The sequence below is a fragment of the Poecilia mexicana genome, unplaced genomic scaffold (assembly GCF_051168715.1).
Source record: "Poecilia mexicana isolate PSO_F unplaced genomic scaffold, ASM5116871v1 scaffold_9, whole genome shotgun sequence".
Lineage (NCBI taxonomy): Eukaryota > Metazoa > Chordata > Actinopteri > Cyprinodontiformes > Poeciliidae > Poecilia > Poecilia mexicana.
The window spans coordinates 5520820-5533132 of NW_028263378.1; the positions used below are offsets into that span (position 1 = coordinate 5520820).

The 12313-nt window shown below is 39.1% G+C and overlaps 1 protein-coding gene across 4 annotated transcripts in view; it reads left to right on the top strand.

Moving 5' to 3' along the window:
• The window catches only part of taok3a (TAO kinase 3a), a 61835-nt gene that overhangs the window by 10074 nt on the left and 39448 nt on the right, over positions 1–12313 (top strand). The window lies entirely within an intron of this gene.

Sequence of the window (12313 nt, forward strand, 5' to 3'; positions counted from 1 at the left end):
GAGTGTTGTTACCCTGATCTGGTAGCACTACGGTTTGTTTAATTTACTCATGAGGAGAGAGAAGAGTAAAATTTTGCAACAAAGAATGTACATTTTCTCCTGTGTGTTTTATTTATTGGCAACAGAGAATATACAATAGGAGATTGGCTTAAGGGAAATAAACTGTAGAACAATCCAGAGTGAGGACTTTTACCACTCCACTTAGAAGTGCATTGTAGAACAGTTTTGCATGGCTTTCCCATCCTAAAAAGCCTGAAGTTAAACTAAGCAATTGTCCAATTAAACTATGACTTGGAGGAAGCTCTGCCAGTCAAATCATCCAACCCCACTGCACTGTGTCCCTCACTCTTTCTTGTGTCCTCTCTCACCAACAAACATAAAAGTGTTCATCATACGGAAACACACATGTGCCAGAAGGCCTCAAACCTTAGAATAATTGCAGTTCTGCCAACATCCCAAAAGGCTTATAATGAAGTAGTGAAATTATCAAGCCATCAAAGTATCAAAGAGACCAATGCATGCAGACACCATCACTGTGTTTATAGACAATGACCTTCCTGCCCCATATCCAGCTATTGTTTCCTGGTAGGACTCTGGGCCTCCGTCAGATAGGCCGTAGAGTCTCCTGCAAATGCTTAGCAGAGCAAAAGAACATGATTCAGTTGGTGATGCTGCTATTTTAAAACTTTAGATGCTTATTCAGAATATAATCATAAAACAGCTAATAATTGTATGGTATATGGCTGACTCTTTGTCAGTGTCAAAAATGAAATTACATAACATTTCTCAACCCAGATTCTGTGTGGGTAACATCCAGAAGCATGCAGCTGCAGCTCCTGTATAGTCAAGCATCGCAATATATTATTTCTAAGTGCTTCTTATTCATACTCAAGATAATATTGGCATTTAAAACTTGTTAACTTGACTCTAAAAGCCCAAAGACTAAATTTTCATGATAGTTGGCTTTTTCATATCGAACATAATGACCTTTTTTATCCACATCTCTAAAACCAAATGCAACGTTCAAGCAAACATTTGGAACGAGAGCAGCACAGGTGCAAAAATAATGACCAGGAATAAAACATGACATTGCAATACTTTGTTGGACTTAGTTAAGCTTTGGTTTGTTGCTAAAATGTTTCTCTCAGATTTCATAGTTTTAAACAAAGACCCAGTTACTGTGCATAACATAACATTTGCCAAGTAGCAGTTGTAGGTTTCAAATTCTCCAGCCTTTGTGTAGTAATTGATCAATAACATGACTAATTTAATTAGTAGCAATACAATTAGAAGATCTAAAACAACTTGATTGCTTATATATATATAAAAAAATTCCCCTCTCACCCTCCGTGGGTGGTCTCTCTCATCCTCTGAGCTCGGGTCCTCTACCAGAGGCCTGGGAGCTTGAGGGTTCTGCGCAGTATCTTGGCTGTGCCTAGAACTGCACATTTCTGGACTGAGATGTCTGATGTTGTTCCTGGGATCTGTTTGAGCCACTGCTCCAGTTTGGGGGTGACTGCCCCGAGGGCCCCGATGACCACAGGCACCACTGTGGTCTTCACCTTCCAGGCCTTCTCCAGTTCCTCTCTGAGGCCCTGGTATTTCTCCAGTTTCTCATGCTCCTTTTTCCTGATGTTGTGGTCACTTGGTATTGCTACATCCACCACAACGGCTTTCCTCTGTTCTTTATCCACCACCACAATGTCCGGTTGGTTCGACATTACCATCTTGTCTGTCTGGATCTGGAAGTCCCACAGGATCTTAGCTCGGTCATTCTCCACCACCTTTGGGGGTGTCCCCCATTTTGACCTCGGGGCTTCCAGTCCATATTCTGCACAGATGTTCCTGTACACTATGCCCGCCACTTGGTTATGTCGTTCCATGTACGCTTTCCCTGCCAGCATCTTGCACCCTGCTGTTATGTGCTGGACTGTCTCAGAGGCCTCCTTGCACAACCTACACCTTGGGTCTTGTCTGGTGTGGTAGATCTGAGCTTCTATTGCTCTGGTGTTTAGGGCCTGTTCCTGGGCGGCCAGGATGAGGGCCTCCGTGCTGTCCTTGAGTCCAGCTTTCTCCAGCCATTGGTAGGATTTCCTGATATCAGCCACTTCAGTTATTTGTCGGTGGTACATCCCATGTAGGGGCTTGTCTTCCCATGATGGTTCCTCCAGCACCTCGTCCTCTGTTCCCCATTGCCTGAGACATTCGCTGAGCACATCGTCCGTTGAGGCTTTGTCCTTGATGTATTTATGGATCTTAGATGTTTCATCCTGGACAGTGGCTCTCACACTCACTAGTCCTCTGCCTCCTTCCTTACGGCTCGTGTACAGATTTGGGGTGGAACCCTCCATGCATGGTTAGTAGCTTCCGAGTCTTAACATCCGTGGCCTTCATCTCTTCCATTGGCCAGCTAATTATTCCGGCAGGGTATCTGATTACTGGTAAGGCATAGCTGTTTATTGCACGGATCTTGTTCTTGCCATTGAGCTGGCTTCTCAGGACTTGCCTTATTCGTTGGAGGTATTTGGCTGTGGCTCCTTTCCTTGTGACCTCATCGAGGTTGCCATTTGCTTGTGGTATTCCCAGGTACTTGTAGCTGGGAATACCAGCTACAAGTACCTTGTACTTGTACAAGGTACTTGTTGTACTTGTTGTACTTGTACTTGTACTACAAGTACCTTGTACTTGTAGTTCGTTCATTACTGGGGCTGCATACCCAGTCTCGGGGTGGGGAGTAGTTAACTCCCCCCTGACCTTACCTTTGGGCTCCTCCCTTATGCCGTAGCATTTGTGTTGTACCTCGTCAATCTCAAGTTGTGATAGCAGTTGCCGTTTGCGGATGTTGGAGCACTGAGCTACTAGTTGTTTGGCAGTCATTGTAGACTGTGGGTGTCGAAGTAACCATTCCACCCTCAGTCTTTGCATGTAACCCCTCTGACTAGGGTTACTTGAGTAGTAGCATTCCAACAGATCCATGTTTTCGTCTCTCGCCCATTTCCGTCTTGTTCCAGTAGCCCATTTTTCATCAAGGTGCTCTGGTTCCCCAGCACCTGACGCAGACCTTGTTTGGCCGGGCGACGTCTGAGCCGGCATGTCATGCTTATCAGTGTCTCTCATTGTATGAGGTAGGCTATATAGCTCCAAGGGTCTTGCCTAGGGACCCACACTGCATAGCTCAATTGCACTGTTGTAACTTGCCCCAACCTGGATTCGAACCCCGGTCTCCCAGGTGGTAGACTGGTGTCTTACCCACTGAGCTATACAGTCAGCTATAAGGACCGCTTTCCTTATGTTTACCTTTTTAGCCAGACCTGGTATGTATGGCAGGATTTCTTGAAAGTTTTGTTTCCCATTTTGATTTGAGTAATTCTCAGCTCAGCTCACCAATCTGCAATTCTTCTTAATTGACACCTCACTGATCTAATGCAGTCATACATTTTTGGACATGACTCATTCCAGGGAAAAATTAAACAGCATCTCTCAAACTTTGTGAGAAAGTGTCCACCACAGGGGGTATTTTATATATATTTCTTTTAGGGTTTTTTTCTTTAGAGAATTAAACAGATTTGATGAATCCTTGAGATCTAAAAGAAGAAGAGGGTGGCTAAGTTCTAACACTAAATGAATTCCCAAGCTAATGGCTGGCTGACTACATAAAACTGAAATCCTGAAGCTAACAACCCATGGGCCCTCTGCTACACTGTGTAAACCCTAATGATGATGGTATACATAATTTATATCTATATAAAAAAAAGACTAAGTGACAAAACACACGGGAAATGACTCAGTGGACCAGATGTGCATTTCTTTTTTGGGGGTTTCCTCTCTTACATTTCCCCTCTCTGTGTCTTTTATCTTTCAGTTTGTATGATCATTCTGTCTTCAGTTGACAAAGAAAGAAAATGTGAAGATAGGATACTGCTTAGCATGCTTTGGCTTCTCTCATTGTGCTGTATCTTTTGAAGTCAAGCAGGTAAATAAATGATCAGCAGCTGCATTACTTCATTTACTTTGAAGCAACCAGCCACAATCAAAGATCAGATTTAAATGGTTTCGTTCATTGTAGCATACTGTGCATACTTTGTGAAACTTTCCGTAGACCTATTTTGTTTTTTTATTTTTATGGTCAAATTACACTAAAGGTGCATTCAGACACCTTCACTCATGCTTAATTTGGGTACATTTGCTAACAGTATTAAAAATATAACAGCATAACATTTTATTTTGTAATATTCTACTCTGCAATTGCACTTTTGCTTTGTTCCCAAACTCAACGAGTAATCACATAAAATGATCTCAGTCAGGTCTACAACATCAGGAAATTATTATAATTGGGATATTAATGTTGAATATTGTGATGACAATTGAGCTAAATTTTCCTCACTCCTCTGCAAGCTGTTCCCTGAGTTGAGAGGCTAAGCTCATGTTCATTCTTTTAGCTTCATGCAGAGTGGTTCTAAAATTTTTCTGACTTCATCAAACCTTGGTTAGCATGCAAAGATAAAGGTCAGAGAAAAAGCAATGACCTTCTTTCTAAATCAGTTGCATCAGATCATGGAATGTTAAAAAGCCTTGATCATCCACCATGTGAGAGAAAGATGGACACGTGTAAGGCTTAGTAGTTACTCAACTCTGCCATTTATGGCAGTGAAGCGCCCGTCTGTACTACCTAATGGTTGCTCAACTTCTCCATTAAATTTGTGTCTTTTAAATATTTTATTGTGAATAAAACTCTGCAAGAAGCAGTAGCGTGTTATAGTCTGTAATCATTTTCCTTCTTCCCTGCTGTCATTATGTAGCCATGAAGTAGGCCTCTGTTAATCTTTCTGCTGCTTTGAATTGAAAAACCCTGTTGGGCTTTAGAGAACTACACTCAGCTCTCTGGTGCCCAAATGTTGAAAAGCACACACAAGCTTGGAGTTAAAACTACATCAGCTGGTTGGTGCTTCCACACAGGTTAAAGGTTCTGCTGTTAGATGTTGTACACATTGCTTAAAACATATTAAAACTAAACTGTACTATAAATTTTAAATGTCCCTAGAGGAAAAAATAAAGCCATTGTGGACAAATGGGGTTAAATATCAATCAGGATTGCTATCTGAGGTCCTGACCTTTGGGGGTCACATTGTTAAGTTTGACTTCTTCTGGAGCTAAACTGGTATGAAAGCAAAATACAGGCCCTTCGATTAGTGTTGGTGTCACCATCAGTGTGTGTAACATGACTGAGCTCAGCTGGAACTGAGGTCATATTGATTGGGCAACAACCCCGGGCTGTCTTATGATACTATCAATTCTCCATTGTATCAATTATAATTGTGGCTGAAAATATTCCAAAGGTAAAGACAGCTCTCAGGATTGGGGTACAAACACTGGGAGAGTATACCAGATCATATGATGATGATAATTCGGGAATAACACAAAAGTCTCTGAAAAGATGAACATGTCACTTTCCGGTGTCCAGAAATTTCACATGAAACATAAAGCAGACTTGTTCAGGTCCACAATCCTCTTCCTGGTATCTTGCCAATTTTATTTGATGTTTCCGTGATGTCGCCCAACAATCCAGTCTGTTTGGGGTGTTGGATAAGAAAAACAGAAATTACAGGTCATCCACAGATGGGTTTCCAGTTGTATCAAATGATATGGATTGCCCTAGAAGAGGCTTTCAAAGTCATCACTACCCAAATTGTCCAATTTGTTTAAATTTTTTGGTGTAAAGTTGGTCAGTGTAAATCTGAGTTGAAACCAGGTCAAAAAGTCTTTCTCCCTTTTTCTACTAAGAAGTCATTGTGACTGGAAAAATACTTCTCTATGCCATTTGAAATGTATTCAACTGTAAAATTCTCACTCTGTTTCTTGTGTATTAGTTCCCCCAATGTAACTTATCTTGTAGGTTTTCATTATTACTATCAAAATATGTATTTTTTAAAATGCATTTTGACATGCAGTCAGAAGTCAACCAAACAAAACTGTTTTAATCACAATAGGAAGACGAGTCCCACAGTATCTTTAGGGTCTTGGGTTGTCACAAGTCTTCTGTGGTCGGTAACTAACGTGAGTCTGTTGGAGCGCTCTCTGCCAGTCTCTTCACATTACTTGATGGGTCTTTCTAACACAATTTGCATCATAACCAACATGTGCATGTTGGAGTTTGTTCAATGAGTCAGCTTAGAGGAGGTGGCACTGATGGAGTCGTGATTTCAAAATAATGAATTGGGACGCTGCATGTGATACATGAGTTTCAGAACAAAATGGCCAAAATGATTACCCATGAGAGAAGATGTTACATAAACCTCAAACTCCCACATTTTCATGTTTTACAGCATTTACAGACTGTGATGGAAATAAAGATTACAATTTGAAATGTTCTCAGCTAGAAATAGTATTTTATAATACTATTTCTTAAACATTTAAGGTTTAAGACTTCAGCCAGCTATAAAGCGAAAGTGAACTGCAGGGAGGAAGTCACATGTGATTTTCCAAGCAGTTCTTTGGTCTGTTTGTGTAACCACAGCGGTACTTCAGTCTCTCGCTCTCTGCCATCTTTTTTGCTGCTACTGCGTCTGTCCCTTGCATGAAAGGCAATGTGGTGGATAGCTCACTGCCTTCCTGCTGCTCATAATAGCCAGTGTGTTGTGATACTGCCCCTAACAAGCAGTTGTTGCAACTAATGTTATCCAGCCCATTCAGTCCATTTCTAAAAGTCCAGGGGGAAAGTGAACCAAACCAAGTGAAGGTGACATTTTTTGGCAGTCCCCTGCACAGTAAACAGTCCTTGGTACTATTCTGATTTGAAAAGCAATAAGATTAGGCCACTTTATACATCAGAAACTCAAACTTGAAGTATTTGATTCCAGATCAAAGTTCAGTAAGCTAACTGGGCCTTAAGTGCTTTGGGTTGTTTGTCAGGTATGCCAGATGGGGTTTTTTATGATGATGTGTACTGTTTCTTTTAATCTTTAATCTTCATTATAAGTTATTCTTTACTCAGAGCTGCTTTGTTTTTTGAAATGCTGGGTAAATATAAGCACACAACCTAATCACGACAGTTTTGCAGGAAAATTGTTTAACTTGTAGGTTAAAAGCTTTTACAACCTCTGGTGTTCATGCAAATAAATATACTGACTTAGTGGAAGGCAGATGTTACTTAAAAAAGATTAAAAACTACATTGTAAAAGCAGCCAATGTAGAACAAAAACATCTTCAAGAGCAGTTCATATTTCTAAACATGTTATACATTTTGCATAATTGAGTGAATGTTGGGATGCAGTCTGTTGCCAAAAACACTTTGAAACTTGGTTATTAATTATTCCACATTGTAATTAACATTAAACTCAAACAATAGCGAATGTATACTAACAGTTGGTGTAAAACGAAAAAAAAAAATCATCTCTTCCTCACCTCAAAGAATTAGTATTTTTATCTCTTGGTTTAATTGTATTGAACGTGAATAGGACACAATGGTAGCTATTCGCGGTCATAGTGGTAGCCATGAAAAGCCTCCACTTCATCCCGTACTTTCTCTGATGTGTAAAATTCTAAGAGGAACTACTGAATAATGTAAGAGCCTCTTGCTCTGCCACACCGTGTGCTTTATTTGTCTAGCTTGTGTTATGGGTTGGAGGTATCTGGGAAGAATAGAAATTGATTATGCGTGTTTGACGAAAACACTGCAGGACTTGGTAAAAGCAAAACAGCACACCACGCATACTATTGACCTGGTTGGATGGGGAAATAAGTCTCAGAGACACAAACCCTGATTGTTGCCAAAGAGGATAAATGGCTTTAATAGAGAAAACTCCAGGCTTTATTCCAGAGGGATAGGCATTGGACGTACATAACGACTCATCTGGATTCAAGGGATTTCTCCGTGGGGGGGAACTTTCAACCCAAATAAAGAGTCAGCTTTGTTTAGCACAAAGTATGTAGTTAGTAATCTGAATGTGTGAATATGTCTGCATCTTCCCACCCCTTTTCAGGCTTATAGGGTGTCTCCGATGAGTACATACAGAAGTCATTTTTTGTTGTTCACGCTCATTATGAATGATTTGGGAAATAATTCACTGAACATTAGCATTCATCTAACTGTGTTGTGGTATTGTTGTTTTTGTGCAACTTAACGATGTACACCAAACCAAAAATGTTTTATTTAAGAGTTAAATTTGCAAGCTTTTTTTCTTAAAAGTTCACATAGTGACAGACCTGACCCCTTAAATGGTCTTTCCTTTCATAACTTCTGGATATTTGCAAACACACCGTCCAAAGCTAGCTTAATACTGCTGTAGTCTGAGATCCTTTATATGGACACATGTGAAAGTAAGACGGTGGTATAAAAATCCTTCTCACGTGCAAAGGCTTTTCTGTGCAGAGAGTATGCTTATTCTGTTATGTTATATAACACCTCACAAGTCTGTATCATTGCAAATAGCTTTTTTTACATTAAGGGGATTAGGATTGATATTCAACTTGGCTGTAAGAGGGAAAAAATGGGTCTCCGCTCAGTCACAAGTCAGGAAGATGAAGCTCAGCAGTATGGAGAGCTTATCTACTTTAATGGACATGTCTGCAGCAGAGAAGGCTGCAGCACCATCCATGTTTTCCTGCTTGTTCATATTGGTAGCACTACAGTATGAAACATTTTCGGTAACACTTTATTTGAAGGGGGGTGAATAAGACTGACATGACACTGTCATTAACATGACATAACACCTGTCATGAACATGAATAAGCCTTCATGAATATTTATGACTGTTGTCATAAAGTGTCATTTGGTAAATTATGACACTTTTAATACAAAGTTGACATTATTCAAAATGTCTTTGTTATGACAACTTGACATTAACCAGGAAATCATTACTGATATAAATTTGTTATAAAAGTATTACTGATTGCACTTTAAAAATTAGGTAACTTTGTTATTAAAGGTAAAGTTTAAACAGTAATGATTTCCTGGTTAATGTCAAGTTGTCATAACAAAGACATTTTGAATAATGTCAACTTTGTATTAAAAGTGTCATAAGTTACCGAATGACACTTTATGACAACAGTCATGAATATTCATGAAGGCTTATTCATGTTCATGACAGGTGTTATGTCATGTTAATGACAGTGTCATGTCAGTCTTATTCACCCCCCTTCAAATAAATTACTACATTTTCCAACCTTGTTAGAATAATAGAAATTGAGAACAGTTTGGAAAAAACGTTCAGCAATCCTTTAAGTTTTTGCTGCAACTGAAGACAGGCAAACTTTGGCTTATTAGCATAAATCATCATAGAAAATCCATCATATCTAAGCTTTACTTTCTGTTGTTTTGAAGGACATGCCATGTATTCAGATGAAAACAGAGTCTGTAGGAATGAAGCATTTCTGCAATCAGAATGACTTCACTTTATTTAAAGGCTGCCCCACTAATTATGAATTTAATGTGTTCTTTTTTGTTGTGGACAAATATGTTTGTCAGATTGCTATATAGTGGGACAAATGGGACAACATTTTGCTTCTTAAATGAGAAGATTTTTTGTATTTAATAACTTAATGTCTTTACTTTGAAGTTAAACCACACTAGGAATTAAAGATGTATTTCTGGATGGCCCACCTAGTACTTTACTTTTCACCATTCAGTCCACCAGTGACCACAGTTATCTTATATATGTCTTTAATCTAAACAGTAAACCTTTTATGTATGTGTTTTGTTTGCATATTTGAATGCATGGAAGAATCGCATACGTTTTATCAGAGTTCATAAACCTGTGAGATTAGACTAGACCCCAGAGTGTAAAAATCCTGTTTGATGTAAACTGCAGCTCACTCTGTGTAAATGAGTCACTGCTATAAAAATCCACACCATGCCGCCCTGGTAGGATAATCAGGACATAATGTTTCACTTCATTGTATCAGAAAATATCTTTTTTTTTTTACATCCAGGGGGAATTTATATATTGTAAACAGATTATTCTGCTTTTGTTTTATATTAAGCAATATTTAACTTTGATGTGCAAGTCCACCTGCCTCAAGTATGAGTCATCAGGGTCCCATGTCGGTCATCAAAGGATCTGCTGGGAGTTAAACATTTGGATACGGAGTCTGAAGTACCGAATAAAATCAGACACCTCACTTCTCAAATTCTAATTAAAATAGATAAAACAATTTGGAGCACCATTGTTTTTTAACGTTTGTCATTTTCACTGTCATTAAACGATTCCCAAGGTTTCTTTCCAAGCAGCCATGAACACTGCGTGCATCATGTGGAGCCATGTTTTAAAAAACTTTAATAAGAGAACAAGATGAATCTGGAACCAGAAGAGCTCTAAACTTGGCTGGAGTCTGTTTTCTATCCAACATCAGCTCATTTTCCTCATCCTAAAAGCTGTAAGATATTTTGCCCTTGAACACAAATACAATTCAGGGCAATAATTATTATTTAAAATCTAAAAAACTAATAGTCATCCAGATTAAAATTAAATAACGTTCCCTTTTTCTTTTCAGTAGATTTTGCTTGGCTGTTTTTAAGTAGTCTGGACTGCAATCAAATTGTGATTATCATCATTAATTTTGGAACTGTAAAGTAAGAAACCTATAACTTTTTGAAGCTGAATTAAAAAAAAAAACATTTCTCAATGGATAGTCCACATATTTCCATAACTGACTGGTCATAAATGCCAAGTGGGGAGGAGCGTGTGAGGGGGAGGAGAAGTGCAGCCTCAACTTTCCCAGAGGCTCATGCAAGCGTCAGTTTGTGTTATAAATCATTCAGAGACTCTCAGAAGGGGCACAATACATTTTTATCCCTGCTCTCTCATCCCTCCATCCTATCGCCCTGTTTTATTATTGAATACAGTTCCTTTGAGCACACAGTCTGCCACACGGCTCCGTCAGAATCAACGAGCGGGCAAGAGGTTGGAGGTTTAACTAAGAGCTCAAAAGAAAAGGGTGACAATTTAGGCAAAAAGGAGGAGAAAAAACATCTAATTTATTCAGAGTTCAAAGAAAAGTCACAGGGTCATTACAGAGCTGAATAATGAATACGCTTCAAGACTGTAGGGCTACTTGTAGGGAGTTTGTTTCTGTTTTTAGGCCAGTCTGTGTTGCGGAAAGGTCAGCTCGTGTTCGCTGGTAACACTGAATGCTTCGCCACCTGCTTGTCGGGACAAAAACGGCGCAGTAGCTGACAGCGCTCTTCTGTCAGGACAACTCGCTCAGATTTGATACGTCTGTGTGGGTGAAGGAGAAATACTGTTTGTGCTTGCTGGTGGGTGAACAACCGAAAGGTTGTGTTTGTCCAGATTGTTGTGATCTGTCATTGAACATTAATAGGAGGTTCATGAAGAACTTGTTCAGCAGCACACAGAGGTCAAATCCCCTCCATCCCTCCGCTGTGTAAAATGGTTTTAGGTGGAAGCTCTGATCTTCATGATCCACAGCATAAACAGGTAGAAAAAAACCCCAGATAAAATATAACACCTGAAGTTTTATTATAAAAGCTGATAGAGTAACTGGCAGATACTGAAGGGATAATAACCACTGACAAATACCAAGGAGATTTTTAATGCCAGTTGAGTCATTTCACAGTATGCTCATCCTGTAGTTATATGGAAGCTCTGCATGTGTTTGCACAAGGCGAGTATCACTTTTATCACTCTTATCTCTTGTTTTATTAGCCATTCAACATAAGGAACGTTTTACACAAAAAGCTAAAATGCAGCTCTGATAAGAGTGAATAGAAAGCAAACATCATTTTGGTGTGTGGCGTATTTGCCGAACATTTCCATGAGCTCATAGAATCTCTTGGCAGTCTCACTGGATGAACTATAGAGCAAGGCTGCCACTAAAAACCCTTTTTTCCCCTATCAACTGTTTTTTTTATTAATTAGTCTAAGAAATAAGTCACAAGTAATGTTAGTTATATTTATCATTTACTTCACTCAGCAAAAAAGTGACTCCTCCAATAAAAACTTAACACAGTGTTGTTTAAGTTAAAGACTCAGAATATTCAGTATGTTGTGAACACCAAAAGAAAATATATGGTATATAATTTAACTGGAGAAATATAGTGTCCCAAGGAAATGTTTCTGTAAAGAAACTGTTTGCAAAATCCTAAAAGATTTTTACATAAAATCACCAACATTTCTAATGTCGATACATACTTATGAGAAAAAAGTTATTATGCGTAACTCTCTACAGGTGTCTTGGATCTTGTGCCAATTTGTTTTCCTGGTTAATGTTGGTTTGACAAATATTTAAAGTCCACATTCAACATTTTCTTTCCTGTACGTAATAAAGAGCCATCTAACAAGCTCCTTTCTTCCTTCCC